This window comes from Phascolarctos cinereus, unplaced genomic scaffold (assembly GCF_003287225.1).
Source record: "Phascolarctos cinereus isolate Bilbo 61053 unplaced genomic scaffold, phaCin_HiC Scaffold_4;HRSCAF=312, whole genome shotgun sequence".
NCBI lineage: Eukaryota > Metazoa > Chordata > Mammalia > Diprotodontia > Phascolarctidae > Phascolarctos > Phascolarctos cinereus.
Window position 1 is genome coordinate 360,688,970 of NW_027555847.1, and position 24,437 is coordinate 360,713,406.

The window sequence follows — 24,437 nt, forward strand, 5'->3', positions numbered from 1 at the left end:
TTTTTTCCTCAAGAAAAAATAAATAGGATCACATGGGATTAAAAGCCATTGAAGGTTGTAGCATTGGTCCTGTATCAGATCTCACAAACAATACTTTTCTGCTATCAAAAGTATCCATGGATGAAATCACAGATCCCTTCAGGTATGGGAACAATAAATGAACTGTTCTATTTGGGACCCTAGGACGTTTGAAAAGAAACATTGACTGAAGGGCAACTCAATCCGTTTTTCAGTTCGTCAAATGTTAAACACTTTCTGTTGTCTAGGCACTGTGCATGCGACGGAGAATACAAAGATGAAAAACCACAGAACTGAGAATATAATAGGGGAATAGAACATATACAAATAAATATAGGCTACTTCATATAGTGATAAGGATAAAGGAATGGACCATACAAAGTCTAATAAATAGAATTATGAGTCAGTAGAGACCTTATTCAGCTAGGAGAAGGTCATGGAGGAAATGACATCTGAGATGGGCCGTGGTAGATGAGAAGGATTTTAACACGTAGATCTGAGGAGGGAGTATGTTTCTGGCTAGGGGGATGGCCTACAACTCCCTCTCCCTTACCTCAAGGTAGATTCTAGACTGAGATTGGGTAACAGTCCATTTTGGCTGGAGGCCAATGTTGTGGGATAGTAAAATCTGGATGGAAGGAGAGGTTGGAGCCACTTGGCAAAGCACCTTAAATAATAGGCTGAGGAGTTGGTGATTAATTCTGTAGGCAGTGGGGAGCAACTGAACTTTTCGTACATAGGGATAACCTGAGCATTATTTTGAAGGTTACTTGTGCAGATGTGTGAAGGATGTACTAGAGAAGGGAAACCCTAGAGGAAAAGAGACCAGTTGAATTATTCCAGTGAGCATAGGGAGTGTGTGTAGGGGAGAAGGAAGGGACATGACTTGATTAGGGAGGTAGGAGTATGAGTGGAGTAGGTACAGAGAAAAGACAGATTGCCAAGACAGATGACCAGGACTTGACAAGTGGTCAGGCATGGTGAAGGAAAAGGAAGAATCAAAGATAATGCTGACTTTTGACTCTGGGTCTCTGGGAAGATGGTGATGGTATCAGCAGAAAGAAATTTGAAAAGGAGCAGTTATTGATAATAGAAGTGATCACTGAAGCCATGAAAGGCAGCATGATGTAATGAATGGGGGAATGGACTTGGAGGTAGGAAGATCTGGTTAGATCCTCCCTTAGGTACTTACTATCTAGTGACCCTGGGCCAGGCACCTAGCTCCTCTGGGCCTCGTTTTCCTTATCTCTAAAATGAGATTAGGCTTGGTGACTTGTAAGTTCCCTTCCAGCTCTAAGCCTTTGATCCAGTGATCCAATGATCTCTGGGCCTGTGAACTTGATGTGATCACCAAGAGAGAGATTATTGAGACAAGAGAAAGGAAAGGAAGGGAATAACCATTTCAATAGTGTTTACCATATTCTAGGCACTGTGCTAAGCTCTTTTACAAATAGTGTCTCATTTGAACTTCACAACAACCCTGTAAGGTAGGTGCAATGATTGTCCCCATTTTACAGCTGAGGAAACTGAGGCAAACAGATTTTAAGTGACTTGCCCTGAGTCACACAGCTAGTAAGTGGCTCAGGCCAGATTTGAACTCAGGTTGTCCTGATTCCAAGCCCAGTGTTCTATCCACAGCACCAAAAAGGCCAAGAATAGAGATTTTGGGAGATCCAATTTTTATGGGAAAGAGGGAATATGACCTAGTGAAAGGATAATTAGAGAAGTAGAAGAAGAAACAGAAGAGAGCAGTGTCATGAAAGTCATTCAATCAGTAAGCATTCATTAAATGCTTATTATGTGCCAGGCATTGTGCTATAAGCGATGGTGATACAAAGAATGGCAAAAACTCTGTCACTACCTTCAAAGGAGCTCATATTCTAATTAGGGAGACAACGTGCAAACAACTCTATACATCCAATGGAGGGATACTCATGGTATCAAAAGATGCAGAAAAGCCCAGGAGTAGAACTGAGAAGATTTTACTGGCTTTGGTAATTGGGAGGTCACTAGTAACCTTTGATTTTAAAGTGACTGGAACAGAAACTAGATATCAAAGTGTTGAGAAATAAACATAAAGAAGTGAGTGTATACCAATCTTTCTAAAAATTTAGTAGTGAAGAGGAGAAGAAATGTAGAACATTTGTGTGGAGAAGTAGCAAGATCAGGGATAGGTTTTTGTTTATTTCCTTGTTTTTTTTTTTTACAATAGGGAAGACCAAACAGTTGATACAGAGGAATCTTTTTTTTTCAAGCATTGAGAATGGAAAGAACCAAACACTTCAAATGTTTCCTATTTGTGTACTCCCCAACATGAGACTGTGATGACCTTATTTTGCATTCCTAGTTTCTAGACCCTAGTTGATTCTGAATAGTGAGAATGGAGGAGATAGTGTTTGAGAATGCTTTTCCTAATTAGGATAGGTAGTGTGACTGCTGAGAGCTCTGACCTACGATTAATGTAGAAACAGGGTAATGTCTTGGTTTTGTTGCCCATTTTTTGGGATTGTCTTGGACAAATTAGTGGAACAATAGTTGTCCGTTTTCTTTTTTAAAGAACTAGAAGTTGAACAGTGTAATGTACCAAATAACTCCTTGTTGTGGAGTTTAAGTCTAGTCTTTTTAGCCTGTTTTTTAGAACTTTTCTCCATCTGATTCTAACCTACCATTCTAGTTCACTTTCCAAAGCAATATTTTCAAATGAATTTATATCTATGTGCATATATAATTTATATAAAAATATATACTTGTATATAATATTTGTATTCATATATTTATATAAACATATGTGTACATATTTATATGTTTATATATGTAATTTCTAAGATATATGCATAATATATATATATATATCTACATATCTCTGTCTGTCTGTCTGTCTGTCTATCTATCTATCTATCTATCTCCCCTCTTCAGGATTTCAACCGAGCATTCACCAACCAATATGTATACATACACACACATATGTATATATATATATATATATATATATTTATATCACATTTGGTCTGATGATCCTGGATGAGGTAACCTGAGGGAGTGAAATAAGGCATTAACTTTTTATGTAATTAGCAACATGAATCAATCAGTTCAGAGCACCGGGAAATAATCTAATAAATTTTTAGCCATTCACTATTACGCATCAAAGCTTGACTGGCCATGGCAAAGGAATTAAGTATGAAAACAAGAAGATAGAGTATAGGGCAAGACACCCAAACAGTTTGAAGTTGGCCTCAGAGATATTGACTGGATCTCAGTCATCTATGCTGGCTATATCCCCTCGATTCTCCTTCGTATAGCCCATAAAATCTAACAAATAGATGTACTGTTTGGACTCTTTGTTCTAGTTTGAACATAATTGCTATTTTCTCACCTCTGTGCTTTTGTCACAGTATTCTCTATAGGGAATCCCTCTTCCCCACCAGTCAGAATCCTATCTCTTTAAAGCCTAGCTCAAATCCCATCTCCTTCATGTAACCTTTCCAATAGCACCCAACTGGAAATGATCTCTCCTTCCTCTGAACTCAACTACAACACAGAGATACTCAGAAAGGACTTCTGAGAGAGGAGAGGTCCTGTAGAATCACCCTAGAGCAGCCACTTATCTTCTGAGGCTGAGTTTGATCTTCTACCCTCCAAAAGGGGGTGAGGAGGGCCCAGCAGTAGTAATGGTAATGTGACATCTCTTTCCCTCTCTCCTACCCTTTGTGAATTACTTTGTTTATTTTTTAAACTGATGTATGTATTCGTGCCAGAATTCTTCCTTGCTTCTCTTAATGTACTAAAGTTGCCATTTAGTGAGCAGTTTGTAAGGCCACCCAACTGCATTAAGTCTGACTTACAACACTGAAAAATTGTTAGCAACAAGTATTTACATTTGGGCCATGTTTTTTTTTTTCCCCCCTCTCCAAGCAATTGATTAATATACTGCAAGAACCAATAAATCCTTGGACAGATGAGAAACAGATTTGGAAGGGCAGTGGTTTTCCTTTCAGACCATTTTCTCTTGAAATTTTTTTAACATTTGGCTGCTGGAGAATCATGCCTTTTTATTCTGTTAAAATTGCTAGACTATAATTTTCGGTTGTGTTCCAAGATAACCATGGAGAAAGGTCTTGCAGACAAGCAGAGTAATCTGTTGTCTTGTGTTCTCTGCTTTCTTTAGCCTCAATCAGTGCTGAGCTTTTAGAAGGTGGAATTGTTCATGTGTTGAAGATTTTAAGTTTGAAAGTATATGATCTAACACCCTATCAAGCCCATTTTATGAGAAAAATATCAAGCTGATGCTTGAACTAGGCATGAAAAAAGCAAAGAAAGAGAACTCCAGACCAATATCATTGATAAATATTGATTCAAAATTTTAACAGAAAATTCTGGCAAAAAGTCTACAACAATAAATGTGAAAAATAATTCATTGTGATGAAATTGAATTAATACCAGAGATGTAAGGATATTTCAACATTAAGAAACGATTAATACAAGGAATTATATTAAAAAACAAAAACATCCCAAACCACATGATTATATCAATAAATGCACAAAATGCCTTTAACACAATACAGTTATGCTAAAAGCCCTATAAAACATAGACATGGGACTTTTTAGAAGATATTTTAAAAGTACGTGCCTAAACCCAAACGTTAACATTATAGCTATTGAAGAAATACTAGAAGCTCTCCCAATAGTGACAAGAGTAAAGCAAGGATACCCCTTTCCCTGTGGGTATTTGACATAGTTTTATAAATGATAGCAATAGCAGTAAGACCAAAGGAAGAAAATAAAAATGGAGACAAAGGAAGCAAAATTATCCCCATTTGATAGTGACATGATGGTCTATTCAGAAATTCCTAGAGAATCAGCACAGAAACTAATTGATACAGTTAACAGCTTTAATAAATTAGCAAGATATAAAGCAAACCCACAAAAGTCAACTTTATATATTCTAACTGGGGAGACAACATCCAAACAACTATATACATCCAATATCAAAGGATGCAGAAAGGCCCAGGAGTAGAAGAACCGGGAAGATTTCACTGGTTTTGGTATTTGGGAGGTCACTAGTGACCTTAGTTTTAAAGTGGCTGGAACTAGGTGTCAAAGTGTTGAGGAGTAAATAGATAAAGAAACATACACACGCACTCACACACACACACACACACACACACTCTCACACACTCCAACATCCTAGAGGGAATAGTAGAAAGGGATGTATCATTTAAAAACTACAAAGTATATAAAATATCTGGGAGTTAATCTGCAAACACATACACACACATTCACACTCAAGATCTATATAGACACAATTACAGAATGCTCTTGAAAGAAATGAAGGATTGTTTATAGAAAGGGAGAGATAGTTAATGGTCATGTTTGGGGCAAGCCAGTGTCATAAAAAATGATCATACTATCCAAATTAATTTACAGATTTAATGTTATACCAACTATCAAGGAGATACTTTATAGAGCTAGACAAATGATAAAATTCAAGGAAAATAACAAAAAAAGGTAAAAATGAAGGGGTTAAAGCACACCCAGGCCTCAAATTATATTCTATATCTGTAATTATCAAAACTATTTAGTATCAGTATAAAAATTAAAAAGTAGATAAATAGAATAGACATAGGACTTTTTAGAAAATATAGATAAAGAAGATAAAAGATATCTTATTTATAAACTATAAATAGTACAGATAAGGAGAATATAGGTAACAAAGAATCAGAAACAATTGAACTCAATATCTTGGTGTTTAATAAACTGGAGATCAAAAATTACCCAAGAAAGAACTCTCTGACAAGAATTTCTGGGAAAACTGGGAAGCAGTTGGATAAATTAGGGTTAGATAAACTCTTATACCATATACCACCGAAAGTTTAAAATGGATATGTGACCTGAATAATAAAGTTCATATGATAAAAAATATAAAAGAACCAGATCAGCTAGCTTTACCGCTCTTCTTAAGCGTACACAAGATTGAGATAATCACAAAAGAATAGATGGTACATGAAATTAAAAATTTTTGCAAAACAAAATTAATGGAATGAGAATAAAGAAAGCAAGCAATCTGTTGGGGGAAAATATTTGCATCAAATATTTTTGACAGAAGTCTGAGTAAAGATATATAGGGAAATAACAACAATATATAAGACCAAAAACAATTCCTTAATGTTTAAGCAGTCAAAAGATAAGGACAAACAGGTGTCAAAAGAATTGCAAACTATTAACAACTGTAGGAGAAATTCCACCAGGTCATTAATAATGAGAGAAGTACAAATCAAAATGACTCTGAGTTTCACCTCACACACAGCCAATGACAAAGATGACAGAATATGGAAATAGTGTTGGAGTAGTTGTGAAAAGAAGCACACTACTACACCCTTAGTGGAGCTGTGAATTAGTCCAACCATTCTGAAAAGCTATTTGGGATTATACTAAGACACTGACTAAAATGCCCTTACCTTTTGACCTAGATCGTATTGCTAGGCATATTGCTTCTCAAGGAGATTAAGAATGTAAAGACATTTCTCTTTTATACTCAAATATTTATAGTAGCTCTTTTTGTAACAGTAATGACCTAGAAAACAAAGTAGATGTCACTCAATTGGTGAATGTCTGAACAAAGTGTGGTACTTAAATGTAAGAATATTGCTATGACAATATAAACCCTAGACTATATGAAAGTGCGGCAGTATGGAAGCACTACTGTTTCTAAGATCAGAAGACATAAGTTTAAGTTGTCACTTAAAATTGTTTGCTTATGTGTCTGTTTCTTTATAAAATGAAAAGTAAGACTGAATGGTAATGGATCCATAAGAAAAGCCTGACCTCGAAAAGTCCTCCTGCCCTCATGGGCAGCTGGCCGGCCGAGCTGTGAGGATGGGCTCAGTCAAGAGCATCCGGGCCACTCTGGCCGCCCTGCGCAGTGCAACAAGCATCTGGTGCATGTAACAGACCCTCATTCTCCTAGTGCAGGCATTCTGCACACCCCTATCCAGGTGGAGAGCTCACCACAACTAAGTCCCTCTGCCATGACACAGCCCAGAAAGTGGGGACCAAGGATATGGAGCAACCTCGGGGCTGAGATCCTCGCTCTCTCACATTTGGCATTATCTGAACACCTATGGAAACCAGCACAGTAGACCCTCCAAACCAGCTGGTAAAGCAGCTTGGGGAGGCCTTTGGGGCTGAAGCCTCTACGCTAGAGCATTCCAGTGAGCTGGCCCTACCTGTGAAGTTTTCATCACAGCCCAAGGCGGACTTGTCTCTGGATACTCCACTATTCCTGGAGCACCAGAAACTACCAGCCTCCCTGAGCCACACTGAAGTTTCCCCCAAACAGGCAAATACTACAGAAATAACGCAACACCGTCCAGCACTTTGGATGACAAGCCAGGACCCTGACAAATTCTTGAGAAGTTCTGAGACTCCTTTTTCCTCAGGTTCTAGGTCCCCTAGAAGGAAACCTGCTAGCAAGGTCCTACGAAGATGACCCCTCACCATCTTGCAGGATGATAATTCCTTTGGTGTGCTGATGCCTTGGCAGAGTAAACAGTCCACAGTGCTGAGTGAAAATGTGGGAGAAGGGAAAGAAGAAGCTATTCTGGGAACTGGACACCCACTGAAGATCACTGGACAGGCCTGGGATCAGGGTCATGACAAAGAGAACCAGCATTGTCCCTTGGTTGAGAACTAGAACCTAATTCTCTCTACTCCTGCACTTTGCTGTTTCATTTTATCTTTTCCCTTAATAACCCAGAGATGGACCCATTCATTCATCTTGCCTCCCCACAAAACTTAGATAATCCACTCTGAAGAAGAAAGCGTGTTATTGTCAACCATTATCTTCCTGTTCCCCTTATCTTTGAGTTCCAGGTAATTCCCTCATCCCCACTTGTACAGTGTGTATTTGATGTATGTATGATTTCCTTTATATTAAAGAAAATATTTAAAAACTTAAAAAAAAATCAAAAGTAAAAAATGCTCATAGCAGGACTTTTTGTGGTCTCTATGGATTTGAGGAAAGGAAGAACAAATTGTAGCTTATGAATGTAATGGAATAATATTTTTGAAAGAAAGTACATGAGGAATTCAGAGAAACCTGAAAAGACTTGCGTGAACTGATGCAGAAGCAAGAAAACAACATACAACAGTAACGTAAACTAAAACCATTTCCAATACCGAAAAACAGATAATCAAACATATCTTCTTTCTCTCATTTGAAAAGTGAGGGGTTATGGATGAAAGATGTTGCATATTCTGTCAGACGCAGTTGAAATATCAATTGGTTTTGCTTAAATGTTTTTTTTTCCTCTTATTGCAACAGAGGATTCAATTGGAATGGCATCTGTGGAAATGAATGGTATAAAACAAAAAGGCATCAATAAAATTTTAAAAATAAAATGAAGGCAGTAGTGTTTGTTTGGGTACCTGCTGTTTCTCCCTACTAGAATGAAATCTCCTTGAAGGGCAGGACTGTTGAGAGTCTGTTTTTGTATCCCCAGACACAGCACAATGGCTGGCACTGTTCAGGCTTATTGAATTGAATTCCTTATCTCACAGAGCTGTTGTGAAGAAAGTGTTTTGTAAACCCCAGAGCACCACATAAATTTAAGTGTAGAATTGCACAGGATGAGAAGGTGTGAAGGATCTGCTTTCTGCCCTACTGATGGGAGAGTATGGACCTATGTGGATAGATAGATGCAGTCACCCACCTATTGGAATATGATTATCTTCATCATTGTCACGATTACTAGTTGGCCTTGACCAGAACACAGGGCTACAGACTTTCAGTCCACTGCTTATTACATTATATGAAGCTACATCTTGAATAAAACCACTTAAATGGCACAGCTTAGATGTTAATTAAACGAAACACTTAGGGGCAGACCCTGAACCATAAAGAAAAGGTTTGTTTAACATCTGGATTCCGTGTTGCAGGCATTAAGTGTCCCCTGGTGTATTTAATCACCTCCCTTAAAAATCAAATGAGGCTTGAGGGGAAGAGATGCCTGCTGGGACACCCCTTCAACTCATGCCTTTTCATTTAGTGAGGAGGTACTCCTGGCATAAAGGAAATGAAACAGACAGAGTGTCTCTGGCTCCACTCTGACCTCCTGGATGATAGCTGGGGAGAAGAAGAAGAAGAGAGAAGGAAACCAAGGTTCTTAGCCTTGATACCTAGGGATAAATCAAGACCCTGAGAAAAATGGCACCAATCAGGAGAGTCCTAGTTCTTATCACAGCTGCTGGCAGCCACGGTCCCATCTCCCTCATTGTTACAGCCAAGAAGGATGGAGAACAATTAACTCCAGCTCTACTTCCCATTTCTCTTGAGCTTTTGTTAATTTATCTCTCAATATCTAGTTATCAGTCTATTATTTCATTTTGTTCCCTTTTGGAATACTTCTCCTGAGGGATATTTCTTAGTTCTGGAAGAAGTCTTTATTTTTTTTTATTGTTGTTGCATATGAAAATGCCAAAGGTTCTTCAGAGTCTTTTAACTTTTCCAGGTCCTGGCAGTTTGCCTTGCCTATTGAGGAAATAAGATGGGGATGGAAGTGTAAGGCTAAGAATGAGTCTGGAGTTCTTAAAGTCAAAGTGTGTCAAAATAGTTTACATGTGGCATGTAGGTATGCATGTATATTGTGCTGACCCTACCAAAAAAAATACAAATGGTCACACTGCTATTTGTTTTTGCAACCATTTTCCCTCCACAATGCTTTTCAAATGAAAGTCCATTTAAGTTAATTTTGTTTCAAGAAGTAGAGAATTTCAGTTCAATAAAACAAACCAACAAATCTTCCAAATCTGGCATTACATACAGTATTCCACACCCATAATCTCTCACCTCTGCAAGGAAAGAAGGGGAGGTAATGTTTGCCTATCACTTTGGGGTCAAGCTTCAGCTATGATTTCATTGACATACGGAATTCCTATGTGAGGACACTCCCTCTACCAATGCAGGTCAGGATCCTCTCTGCAACTTATCTCTTAGAAAGTTGCTTAGAGAGGCATTAAGAGTTTAAGTGGGGGCAGCTAGGTGGCGCAGTGGATAGAGCACTGGCCCTGAAGTTCAAATCCAGCCTCAGACCAAACAATTGACACTTAACTAGCTGTGTGACCCTGGGCAAGTCACTTAACCCCAATTGCCTAAAAGCAAAAAAAAAAAAAAAGAGTGGAGTGGCTTGCCCAGGCTTACATAGCCAGTGTGTGTTAGAGGTGAGATTGGAACTGGGTTCTTCCTGGCTCTAAGGCCAGTTGTCTATCCACTATAACATGCAGCTTGAAAGTGCCAAAGCTTAATAGTTGTAATTACACAATCTATGTTGGCATAAATTTGGCAAAGTGTTAAAATTTTAAAACCATATTCAGAAATTATTCCAAAGATACATATCTTCTTCTGACATAGGGTCAGTTGTTTAATTAGCCGGACATCCCTAACCAATCAATCAATAAATATACATTTATTAAGTGCCTACTGTGTGCTAGACAGTGTGCTAAGCACTGGGAATACAAAAAGAGGCAAAAGACAATCCCTGCCCTCAAGGAGCTCACAGTCTAATTGCTAACATGTGTTCATCTGTAGTATCCTCTTCAGACATCCAGTGGAACCAGCTAGATCCATATCCCATGAAGTCCAAAGCCAACAAAGTTACACTCTAGTGCCAAGTACCTACAGAAAATTAAATGTGGTCATTTAAAGCTTCTGAGGAAGACCAGGTAAAACTAACTACCTGGTGATGAGAATAGTGTACCCGTAGTGTTCTTTAGTGAATGTAAGCAGTTCCCTTAAATGACTTGTTGGCTGGAAGAACCATCCCTAGACTGAAATAATGTACACTAAGAGCTCTGTGGACCTGGCTGAAATCAGCATGCTTGTTTTGAGTGTTATACTGGTGCTATATGTATAGTAAATTAAGATTGTGAGTTTGACACAGTTCAAAGTAATGGTCTTAACCTCCTGGAAAAAAAATTGTGAAGTTTTGGAAATTTTTTTATTTTATCTTCCCTCCTTTTCTCCCCCACCACCTCTTTTCACACTAAATTCTTTCTGGCTGCATCTGTGTTACACAGTGCTGAGTTAGAAGCCATCATGAGATAGGATGATTGCTGGGGCAATCTGAAAACAATAATTCTTGCCTCCTGTCTTTGGTGGGGGGATGTGGAGGAGACAGCATTGAGCCTGACTTCATCTCAACCTGGTCTTTAGCATGGTCTGAAAGTGTGGTTTGGAGGAAGCTAGTGGAATCTGCAAGTGTCCTTACAATTGCCTTTCCTTTCCTTGAGCAACCCTTTGACTCCCCCCCCCGAAAGGGAATGGCCAGATAGCCTCAAAGGGAGATCTTTAAGGCTTTAAGCAAACAAAAAGACTTTCAAGAGATCATTACCTCATTAAACCCCAGGTCAGTTTACTTGGCTGGCTGCCCAAAGTTTCCTCCCTCCACTCCTCCTTTCCCCAGCCAAGCCATTTTTAGCTCATTCAGGACTTTTCTTTGTTGAGATTTGTTGGTGACAGTCTTATTTAGCTAAGTCAGGGGCAGAAGTTTAAATTCCATTTAGATTCTCAAGGGAAAATTTCCAGCTCATCTCCCAGCTTTCCTCTCTGAGAAAATAAAAATATCTCCTTCAAGAAGATGTCTCTTCTTTCCTGGGTCTTTTTTTTTTTCTCATCTATTTCCTCCCTTCTACTCCCACCTTAAAAATCTTTTATTTGCGGCTCTAGTAATGAGCACCAAAGCTAGGAAAGGCTTTTTGTTTATTTAACCTTGTTAATTTCCCACTAGCAGAGAGTAAATGAATGCTGGCTCCTTGTCCTCGCCCATTCTCATCTACACTTCCCAGAAGGCTGTGTTTTGCTGCTGGCACCTCCTCCACCTAGTCCTTCACGCTTGATCATGGTGGCACATAAAGAGATAAAGGCATTGACTGACACTAACTGGCAGGACCGGAGCATCTGTTGATAAGAGTAGCTGTAACCAAAGGGGATTTTGTCTGAGAGCCAATGGTGTAGTGGAAAAATATGAATCTGTTGGTATTTATTAAGCACCTGCTATGTCCCAGCCACCATGCTAGGCACTGGGAACCTAAGTTCTAAGACTGAAACAATCCTTGCTTGCAAGGGCTTACATTCTAATAGGGGAAACAAAGTACATATAAAAATACATAATGTTATGGAAACAACAAACATAAACTTGGACAGACTTTGGGAGATAGTGGAAGGTAGAAAGGCCTGGTGTGCTATGGTGTCCATGGGGTCACGAAGAGTTGGATATGACTCAACAACAACAACAACAAATAAATATAAAATATGTGCAAAATGATTAAATACAGAGTAGTTCGGAAGATAGAGCTCCAGAAGATGGGAGGATCAGGAAAAGTTTCATGCAGAAGAAAGAACACTGGCTTGGGAATCAGATGGCCTGGGTTCAAATTCTGCCTCTGTTGATACCTATGTGACCTTGGGCAAGTCTCTTGACTTCTCTGGGATTTAGTTTTCCTCACCTGAAAAATGAGAAGGCTGGACTAGATGATTTTTAAAGTCAGTCAATAAACATTTATAAAGCACCTACTATATGCCAGGCCCTGTGCTAAGCACTGGGAATACAAAAAAAGGTAAATGACAGCTCTTGCTCTCAAGGAACTCACAATCAAATGGGAGAGATATTATGTAAATAACTATATGCAAACAAGCCATATACCGGGTAAATTGGGGAAAAATCAACAGAGGGAAGACACAACAATTAAGAGGGATTGGGAAAGGTTTCCTGTAGAATGTGAGAATTTAGCTGGGACTTAAAGGAAGCCAGGGAAGCTCCAAGATTGAGATGAGGAATGAGAGTATTCCATGCTCAGGGGACAGCCACTGGAAATGCCTGGAATTTGGAGATGAAGTGCCTTCCTTGAGGAACAGCAAGGGTTCCAGTGTCGCTATATGGCAGAGTATTTGTGTGCTTGGGGGAGCGAGTGAGGGGAAGGGGCATAAGGTGTAAGAAGACTGGAAAGGTAGGGAGGGGCAGGTTATGAAGAGCTTTGAAGGCCAAAAAGGGGATAGGAGGCCACTGGAGTTTACTGCTTAGAAGGGGGAGGTGGTGAGACTTGAGCTTTAGGAGGATCGCTGACAACTGAGTGGAGGAGGTACTAGACTGGAGTGAGACTTGTAGCAGTCACAACAACCAATAAGCTATTGAAATAGTCCAGTTATGAGGTGAGAGGACCTGCATCAGGGTGGTGGTTGTATCAGGAGAGAGGGGAGCATATGAATCCATGTTATGAAGATCAAATTGATAGGCCTTGGTAATAGATTGTATTTGGCGGGGGGCTGGGTGAGAGATGTCAGGGGTGACACCCAGGTTGTGAACTTGGGGGACTGGAAGGATGGTGATACCCTCGACAATGTAGGGAAGTTTGGAAGGGGTGGAAGCTGAGGAAGAAAGAAAATTAGTTTAGTTTTGAATATGTTGAGTTTAAGATGTCTACGGGACATCCAGTTTGAGATATCCAAAAGGCAGTTGGATATGTAAGGCTAAAGCTTAGCAGAAATGTTAGAGCGGGATAGATTTGAGAATCATCAGGTTAGAGATGGGAATGAATTCATGGGAGTGGATAAAGTCAAGTGAAATAGTTATCTAGAGGGAGAAAAGGAGAGGGCCTTTGACAAAGCTTTGGGGACTACCTATGGTTTGTGGGCATAATTTGGATGAAGTTCCAGCAAAGGAGCCTAAGAAGAAGCAAACAGGTAAACGAGAACCAGGATAGAGTAGTGTCCCAAAAACCTAGAGAGAAGAGAATATAAAGGAGAAGAGGGTTATTGACAGTGTCAGAGACTACAGAGAGGTCAAGGGAGGATGAGGACTGAAAAAAGTCTGTTGGATCTGTCAATGAAGAGATCATTGGTAACTCTGGAAGGAATAGTTTCAGTGGAATAATGAGGTCAGAAGCCAGACTATCAAGAGTTAGGAAAAGAGTGAGAGGAAAGGAAGTGGTGGTATCTATTGTAGATGGCCTTCTCAAGGAGTTAAGCCACAAAAAGCAGGAGAGATAGGGAGTGATATTTATCAGGGACATGTGGATCAAGTGTGGGTTTTTTGAGGATGGGGAGAGATGGACATGTTTGCAGACAGTAGGGAACCAGCCAGTAGACAAGGAGATGATAGAGGGAGCAATCTGCTGGAAGAAACAGGATGGATGGAGACCAGTCACTTGGGCATAAAGAGGATTTGCCTTGGAAAGGAGAAGGGACATATCTTCATGGGAGTCATGAGTAGAGGATATAGTGGCAGAAGGCATCTGGGTAATGTGAAATGAGAAGAAAAGAAGAAAGTCTTAATGACTAGCCTATTTTTTTTTTCAGTAAAACATGAGACCTGAGTTCAGATCTGGCCTCAGACACATAACACTAGCTGTGTGACCCTGGGCAAGTCACTTAACCCCATTGCTTAGCCAAAAACACCAAAAAACAAAACATGAGGCAAGATTCTCAGCTGAGAGGGTGAGGAGAGCAGGAGCCATGGAAGGTTTGAGGTGGGATGAAAAGAGTTGCTTTGATGAGTGGAATAGTGAGTTAATTAGGGAGGCTTTAAAGAGTTGCCTTGTAGTGATGGAGCCCCATTAAGGTTATGGAGCAAATATGTAGTGCTGCCAGTCAGTGCATTTTCATGATTTTCTCCATCTTTGTTCAGCAACACATATGTAGGGGCAAAGGCAGCAGGTGGTATGAGTGATCTGAGGCTGAGGCCTGGCAGGGCAAGATTAGTGGTGAAGGGGCAAGGAACTGAAGAGAAAAGGACAGTATGTAGTTGAAATGGTTTGCTAAGGGGTCAATATGGAGGAAGGAGGAGAGTATAGCTAGTTAGAACTGATGGCCTGGGAGAGAACTGAGGGGTAGAGGTAATCATGTGGAGGAAGAACAGGGTTTGGGTTTGCAAGGTAGACAGCTAGGTGGAATGACAATAAATTGTGATCAGATAATGGAAATTCAGAGTTCATAAACATAGAAGTGATGCATTTGTGGATAATGGCAAGATCAGAGGTATGACCATCTTTGTGGCTGAGGTGCGTTGGAGGACAAGGTCATGTGAAATGAGTAAGCTGAAGAACTGTGTGGCTACAATGTTTGAAGGAATAACACTTATATGTTGAAGTCTCCTAGCATGAGGGCAGGAGTTGGAGAGAAGGAAAAGATTGTGAGCCAGGTACTGAACTCTTAGAGGAAGAAAAGGAAGAGGCCCAGAGGCTAAAAGATAACAGCTACCAGAATTTTGATTAAGTGATAGATACTGTATGAGTGAACCTTAAAGGTGGATAGATCACTGTGAGTGATGGGGTAGAAGGAGAATCTGAAAGTGGCAGTGGGGAGAAAGGAGTATTCCAACTCCCCCACCTTGATCAGTGATTGGGAGTATGTGGGGGGAGATAGGTAAAAATGCAGCCAGTGCTTGAAAGAGCAGCCTGGGAAGTTGTGCCATCAGAAGGGAGCCAGGTCTCAATGAGAGCCAGAAAAGTACCATCCAGCTTTTGATGTGTGATCCCTGGGATCCTCCATCACCGCTTTTGTCACTCCTTTCTGTCTGCTCCTCACTGCCAGTGACCCAAGACCACTGGTGGGAAGCTTTTACTCTTAATCCTGGAAGTGCCTGACAGTTTCCCCCCATCCCTTCCTTCCCATCACATGTGATAGGGAGTACTGGATTAATGTGTTATCCTTCCCCAGGAACAAGTTTCTATTTTAAGAAGGATTCATTGAATAATAGGAAGGGATTGGGCTAGACTACATTTGGGAAGCTGGGTAGCGTTTTCAGGTATCCAAAGCTGCATGTTGGTACAGTAGTTCATCTTTTTAACACCAGTGTTCTTTTGGTGAGGTTTGTATAATTGCCAGTCACTGAATGTGCAATTTCTGAAAAATCGTAATTGTGGGTGACTCAGTTGGCAATGAGGAGAGATTTGGTAGGCATCAATAGACCGCAGCACATTGTCAGTTATGACTTATGTATGAAGTTATATGAAAGGTATTAATCAGGAAATGTCTGATCATAAGAGAAGGTGAGCCAACCACGTAGCAAGAGGAAAGGATTGAATATGGTTGGCCAAAGCGCTGCACAGGTACCTGTTGAATGTTAAAAGACCTGAATCAAGGTTCTTCTTCTTTTTTTTTAATTTCAGTGTGCAAAAAATCTAGTTTTTCTTTCTTTCTCTCCCTACCCATTGGAAAAAGGAAAATAAAAATAAATCCCTTATAATGAATACACATAGTCAAGCAAAACAAATCCCCACATTGTTCATTCCAAGAAGTATATGTCAATTCAGCTTAAGTCCATCACTTCTCTGTCAGGAGGTGGGTAGCATGCTTCATCCTTGGTCCTCTGAAACTGTGGTTTGTTTTGGTGTTGATTAGAGTTCCTAAGACTTTCAAGGTTATTGGTCTCTATACAATGTTATTATATAGATTATTCTCCTGTTTCTGCTCACTTCACTCTGAATCAGTTCATACAAGTCTTCCCAGGTTTCTCTGGAAACCATCCCTTTCATCACTTCTTATGGCACAATAGTATTCCATTATATTTATGTACCATACTTTGTCCATCCCTTTTGTCATTTCTTATGGCACAATAGTATTCCATTATATTTATATGACATGATTTGTTCAGCCATTACTCAAAGGATGGAAACTCCCTTAGTTTCCAGTTCTTTGCCACTATTTAAAAAAAAAAGCTGCTACAAATAGTTTTGTAGATTTGGATCTTTTCCCTTGATCTCTTTGGGGGTATTGGCCTAGTAGTGGTATTATTGGTTCAAAGGGTATGCACAGTTTAGTAATGTGGGGGTCATAATTCCAAACCCTAGATCAGTAGTTAGCCTGGTTTGTGTCATGGTCCCCTTTGGTATTTTAGTGAAGCCTCTGGATACTTTCTCAGAATATCTTATTGTCTACATTCATATTTGAAGGAAATTCTAAATTTCAATGATAGATGAGTGAAAATAAATCTGTATTCCACCCCATCCAAGATTATAGATCCCATAGTATAGACAGGGCATCAATTTCCCCATCACTGTAAAATCAGGATTAAAAAAAAATTCCCATACCTGTGCCTTCACAGAGTATGAAATAACATTAAATGTGGAAAACTCTTGCTTTCCTTTAAATCAAGGGTTCTTAATCTAAGGATCTTTAAATCCCCAAGAGGTCAATGGATATTTCAGGGTGTCTGTGAACTTGAATGAGAAAGAAATTACATCATTATTATTATTAAGCTCTCACTGGAATTTACTATTTCCTTTAATCATGCATGTAGGAAACAAATATTACTCTGAGAAAGAGGTGCATAGGTTTCACCAGACTTACAAAGGGATCAATGATGCAAAAAAAAATTGCTTTAGTAGGAACCCCGAAGCTAAATGGAATAACTGGAGGTACTGAGGCTTTTGAGGTAGAGAAGGGAGGAGAAGCAGCAAAGAATTATAGTGGCCCCTCTGAAGCTGGCCTGAAGAACAAAGAGTGGGATTGGTTTGGCTAAATGTAGGTCTGGTTATGTTTAAAAAAAAAAAAAGCCCTGCCCACTTTTACTGTTCCCTTGTAAACACTACTGAATGAGGTCTGAGGTTTTAGGAGCTGGCTGCAGAAACTGTCTCCAAAGGTTGCTCTGTGAGTGGTCTGCATTTCCTTTTGATTCTCCAGCCCCCTGGATTACCCATAAGCTTTCGGCCCAGCACTTCTCAGAAAACTCCGTGCTTCTGTTAAGATTGAGTTATGCTTCTCTCCTCATGGGGGGGGGGGGGGGGAGATGTTCACACACAGTGGCCCCTGGAGCCTGCTGTGCCAATTCTTTCCAGACCAAGCTTGTTTCTGGCTCTGCATGATGTTTCTTTCAAAGTGTGGGAACTTCCTTAGTAAATCACCCAGAACAACCATTACTGATGTTCCTGTGGCTAGTTAAGACTTCTCTTTTGTCAAAAGAGAAAATTTTGTGGGGTCTCCACTGTAGGTGTGTCATGTGGTCAGTATCACGGAGTATTGTGTTATAGACTTTCCAGACCATTCATTCACTCTTGGCCCATTCAGAGGAGGGTCAAGGCCAGGACTGGACATTTGACTCCTTGGTGAAGGGCCTGTGAGAAGAAGGTTACTCCCACCTACCTTTTCAATCTTATTTTAAATTATTTCCCTCTATTCGTTCTCAGTTCTGGTCAAATTAGCCTTCTTGTTTCTGTGACCTGACATTCCATCTCTCATCTCTGTGCTTCTGATCAGTCTGTCTCCTATACTGGTAATGTAATCCCTTTCCACTTCTACCTCTTTGAATCCCTGTCTTCCTTTAAAATAGGAGTTTTCAACCTTTTTTGTAGGTTTCTGGGCCCCTTTGGCAGTCTGGGGAAACCTGTGGATCCCTTCTCTGAATCTTGTTTTTAGATGGCTAAAATAGATTCTAAAGAAAGTAATTATATTGCAGTGTAGCTATGAAAATACAAATTCAGGGACCCCAGGTTGAGAACTCCTGCTTCAAAGGAATAGCACTCAGGTACCACCTGCTACCAGGTGGTTGCGTGCGCGAGCGCAACACACACACACACACACACACACACACACACACACATACACATCCTCTGTGACTATTACTTGCTGAGCAAGTGCCCGTCCAATTTGTGATCTGACTTGTGATTGCATTGGCGTAGAGGAGGAGTTCCAAGTGAGAAAACCCTGTTTACCAAAGAAGATTGATTGGCAAACTGCTCTTCAGTAAATATTTCGTGCTTATGTGTCTGTGTTATGTTGTAAATACTGTTTATATGTCAGTGTTCTGTGATAAATACTTTGTGTCTGTGTATGTGTGTTATAAATACTTTGGGTTTATGTAGTTGTGTTATATTGTATTCCTCTTCCACTCTGTGTCGGCTCCTTGAGGGAAAGCATTTTCGTGACTGTATCCTGCCTGAGTGCCTGGTATATAGTAGGCAATAAATACTTCTTGAATTGAATTGAATTCTTGAACTCACTAAAAGCCCTGGAGCCTGTTTGTTTTGCCCGCTAGGTCTAGCTCTAACTCGCTGGGGAAGAGGTATCACTGGTAGTGTGGTGCTTAGCTTTGCAGTTGGCACACACGCGGCACTCAGGAAATACTGGTCGGTTGGGTGGTAGACTTTTATCCAGTTTAGTAATTGATAACAAATAGCAGTTGCTCACTTTTACATGGTGCTTTCCAGCTTACAGAGCATTTTCCTCCCAACATGTAGGTCCCTCAATTTTACAGACAAGAGGGTAAAAATAAGGGGCCAAGCCCAGTCACAGAAGCAGGCTTTCTGACTTGGCGAGTTCAGGCCCTTTCACTTTGCCAGGCCATCATTCTGAAGTTAATTTCTGCTACCTATAAACGAAATTCCAGGGTATCTGGCTACTTGCTGAGTAGAGACAGATTAAGCCCCTTAAGTTCAGTAAGCAGGCAGTGTAGCCAAAGAACTGACTTGATTTGAGCAAGTGCGATGGAGCAGGAGGCTTCATTGTCAACCCTCTTTGGGCTGGCTCTGACCTGAGTAAGTGCATGGGCTCAAAGGAGCAGCAGCCGTCCAAGGAGTCTGGCTGGCTGCTGTCTGGACAACTGGCTGGCTAGCTAGCCTAGAAACCTCTCACTCCTCATTATTCTTGTTACTTCTTGTCTGCCTGCCTTCCCTGGGGGCCAGCCAGTCATGGCAGAAAGGAAATGATGACAATGGAGGTTGTAATGAGGTGTCTTCAGGTATAAAGTGCTCCCTGGTTATTTATTAGGGAAATAGAAGGAAGTGTGATCATGGGGAAGGCCTGGAAACTGGTGCTCTTCTTCTTTTCTGGCTCTCATCTCAGGGGACAGTTTTATTTCTTTATTCTTTTGTTTTCTCATCAGCAAGATGGCCATACTCAAACCTTCCACCCTTCCATCCAGCTGAATAGAAGGTCGTGGGGACTTAATGATGTCAATGAAGGTTGTCTTCCAGGGTCAAAATGAAACAACCTACCCAGATACTAAAAGGCTTTATAGCTACCCATTCTCTAATAAAGATCTACCCACTGGCCCTCAACAACCCTGGTAGATGGAGGAGGAGGGAGGCAGAAACCTAGAGCTCTTATAAAAGAGTAATGTGAACTTTTCTTCCAGTCTCACCCAATTATCATCATGTAGTCAGAAAAGAGCATTTAAATATATGTGCCACACACATGCTGAGATAACGTTTGGCTTTGAGTAATCAAAGTTACAGTTGAGAGTCCTTCAGGCTATTTAAAAAGCTGAGACTGTGGTCCACTGCTCCATTTTGTCTCCCTTCAACCAATTTTCTGTGACTTATGTTGAATATAAATACATATGAGCCTTAATTTAAAAGTATACATAAATATACTTCCCATTGCATAGGGGGAAGCAGTGTGGTGTAGTGGATAGAAGGCTACACACGAACTCAGGAACACCTGGGTTCAAATCCTAGCTCAGACACTTACTAGCTATGCGACCCTGGGCAAGTAAGTCACTTAATTTCCCTGAGCCTTTGTTTCCCCTTTTGTCAAAAGGGGTTAGCAAGAGTTATAGTACTTACCTTTAAGGGTTAGTATGAGGCTCAGATGAAATAAATGTTCACAATGAATATGAGGAAACTTACACTCCTAAAGGACTCACTCACTCTCTCTCTCTCTCTCTCTCTCTCTCTCTCTCTCTCTCTCTCTCTCTCTCTCTCTCTCTCCCTCTCCCCCTCTCTCCCCCTCCCTTTCTCCCCCCTCCCTTCTTCTCTCCCTTCCTTTTTTTCCTTTTTCCCTCTCTTCTCCCCCCACCCACTTTGTCTCTGGTGTGGAGAGAGGAGGTCTGTGATTTTGTGAATATTTGCTCTTCTAGAATAACTAATTCCAAAATAATTCCATCATCCAAGATGGATGAAGACCTAATCACTAAAGTCAAATAAGAGTAGTGAAAAAAGCATTCTGAACTAGTAAACTAGTTTATGATTATAAAACTGTAAAGTGTTTTTAAGGCAATGTATTTAAATTACTATGTATGTTGTAAAGAATTTGAAAGTCCAAATTAAGTAAAAAAAAGCATTTATTCAAAAGAGGTCTATAATAAACAGTGGCCTATCATCATCAGGCCTATTTCCATGAGTTTTTCAGGTTTACAATGTGATTTCTTGCAAAAATCATTTGAGGTAGGTACTGAAAAAAATATCACCAGTTTACAATGGAAGAAATGGAGGTTCCCAGAGACAGCCCATGGGCACTTAACCAGTGAATGCCTGAGACAGGATTTTAACCTGACTCTTTTTTCACTTTTTTCAGTATGCTACTCAACACCAGAAAGAAACCAAAACATTCATAGTTATGCCAGTATTCCAAACTTAATTGTTGAGAACCATGGGCAAAATGGAACCAGTTGGTCAACAAGCATTTACTAAACGTTTACTTCTATGCCAGACTCTATGTTAGAGGTTCTGGATATAAAGAAAAGCAAAAACAGTCCTTCCCCTCAAGGTTTCCACATTCTAGTGATTTTTCCATAAATTCCAAATTGATGGGAATCTCAGTTAACTATTTAACATTTTAAAATCAAGAAGAATCAGGCTAATCCTAGAGGCAAGTAGGTGACCAGTGGACAGAGTGTGGGACTTGGAGTAAAGGAAGACCTGAGTTCAAATTCAACCTAAGGGACTTCCTGGCTGTGTGATGCTGAACAAGTCACTTAACCTATTAGCCTATTTCCTCTTCTGTAAAATAGAGATACTAACAGCATCTTTGTCATGGGGTTGTTGTGAGGATCAAATGAGTTACCACATTTAAAGCACTTTACAAACCTTAAAGTACTATATAAATGCTAGATAATAATGAGGATGATGACAAGGACGAGGATTTGTTGTTGTTCGGTTGTCGGACTCTATGTGACCCCATGGACTTTGCCATGGACCTCATGGCAAAGTTACTGGAGTGGTTTGACACTTCTTTCTCCAGTGGGTCCCCATTTTACAGATGAGGAACTGAGATAAATAGGGGTTAAATGACTTGTCTGAGGCTAATTTGAATTTAGATCTTCCAGACTCCAGGCTAGGTTCTCCATCCGCTGTACCACTTGGCTGTTCCTAGATGAGGATAAACAATATCAATTCCACAAATGTTTACTGAGTGCCTAGATTATATTGGGCAGTGTATGTAGTGGGTGCCAAGTTGCGTAAGATATGGCTCTTGCCCTCTAGGAGTTTATAAAAGTATAGGAGAGATAAAGTCTCTAACATAAAGTTTGTGATGAGTGTCACAAAAGATGTATACACACACACAGCATTGTGTTGCATTGAGGGATTCACCAGTGATGGAGGTTAGAATTATGGTTTGGAAGACAACCGGATGGTGTTGGAAGTGTGTTGTTTGTCTTTCTGAGCCAGCCTATGAAATTGTGCAACTGAGACGTCCTTGATCTAAGGGAGTAAGTTTGGGTTTTGATTAGTGTCTCTCTCTCTTTTTGCCTAATGTGTAAAGGATTACAAAGCAGAATTGGCTTCTGCAGCTCTGCAGGTGTCCTCATTTATGCTTGAGCTCTGCACCCTCCTCCCTCTTTCCCCATCCTCCATCCCTTAGGTGTGCTGGGTTTGCTTTTCTACCTCTAGCTTAATTAAGCCAATTAATGAAATCTCCCTCTTTGTTCTTGGCCCATACTTTTGCTCTTCAGGGCCAGGTTTAGCTTGCCACAGGAAGTTGTTGGCATTTTTCAACACAGCATATCCCTACTTAAAATGGCATTAAACCCGATCCCATGCTGGCTCTCTGGGTATTCATCTCTTTTGCAAAAGTGCCTCTTCTCAAAAATGGAGCTGCTGTCTTCCTGCTGTGAGCTTGCTGGGCCTAAGGTGAATGCCTTTACTTAAATACTAGGTGCCTTCTGATGACATGGGCTTTGTGTAGGGCTGAAGGAAGAGCAGTTCAGCAAATGGGAATGTGCTCAGAGCATTACTAGCCAGAGTCCAGGGCTAAAGCTGCTGTGGTAAGCCCTGATGCACAGTACAGGCCTCATTGATAAAGTTGGCAGGCATGGTGGAAAATGTAAAATAGACGTTCTTGTTTTGGAACGTTTACTCACTGAATCCTTATCCTATATTTTTATCCTACAGAGAATTTGGAGAATCTTCTGCTGTGTGTTTTGGTTTTTAAGGTTTGTTTTCTGCCAGGTACAAACTTAAAGTCAGTTGACTTGTGCCCATAGAAATTACTTCATGCTGCTTGTGACTGAATTGTTTTGGTTTTGACCATTTGATGGGAGGCCCTGAGATGAATTCAAATCTTAGGATCATAAATCTAGAGCCAGAAGGGACCGAAAGATCAGCCACCATCTAGTCTAGCACTTCTTAAACTGTGGGTTACGGCTCCATATGGGGTCATGAACAAATTGGCAACAGTAAAAGGTTTCTGAATGTGCAATGACCAAAAATTAATTAAAAATCAAATTTGTAGTGACTCCGAGGTGTTTCTGGCAGCATTTGCCCGTGTTGCATCCTCAACTTCACTATAGCCTTGGTTCTAAACACAAAGGATTCGCACTTTGCACACTACTTATGCCCTCAGGCCACACAATGTCGACAACCGAAAAAAGGTCCTGAGAGGAAAAGGTTTAAGAAGGCCTGAAGTCAAACCCCTTTATTTTAAAGATAAAGAAACCGAGACCTAGAGAAGTTAAGTGACCTGCCCAGAGTCATACAGCTAGTAATAGGAATTTGAATCCAGGTCCTCTGACTCTGGAGTCATCCTTCTTCTTTCTACTGTCCCTGCCCTGGCACATACTAAACTGTAAGTTTGGGGTAAGTTACTTAGTCTCTCAGTGGCTCAGATACCCTCCTAAGACTTTATATTATAGGCCAAGTGCTGTTCTACATTATCGAATGAAGTTTGTATACAAGGAGTTCCCTATGTGGATTAAATCACAAATCTGAAAACCTTCCCTCTACAAACACACACACACACACACACACACACACACACACACATGCGCGCACACACACACGACAGAATCTTCTCTAGAAGGGATGTTCAGTTTTGTCTCTTTTCATTAGATTGTCAGTCTGACATCCATCTTTAGTCTATTGATGTAGAAAGTCAGGAAGGGTAGGAAGATTTGAGTTCAAATCCTACCTAAACCATTTCCTAGGAGTATGACCCTAAGCAAGTCACTTAACCTTTGTCTGCCTTGGTTTTCCTATCTGTAAAATGGAGATAATAACACTACCTACCAAGGTCATTGTTAGGGAAAAAAATGGGATAATATTTGTAAAGGACTGTGTAAACCTTAAAGCAACATATAAATGTTAGCTGCTATTATTATTAATGTAGGCTTTTCCTCTATTGATGTCATAGACAGCTAACCCATTCGTTCCTTGTCATCCTGTGAGACTGTTGTTCATGCCCTCCCATAAATCCTGCCTCAGAAGTCCAACAAGAA

General features: G+C 40.3%; 1 protein-coding gene and 1 pseudogene across 5 annotated transcripts in view; both read left to right on the forward strand.

Moving 5' to 3' along the window:
- PDZD2 (PDZ domain containing 2) overlaps positions 1–24,437 on the forward strand; it is a 486,763-nt gene that overhangs the window by 242,677 nt on the left and 219,649 nt on the right. The window lies entirely within an intron of this gene.
- Positions 6,823–8,234, forward strand: LOC110214321 (cell division cycle-associated protein 3 pseudogene; annotated as a pseudogene).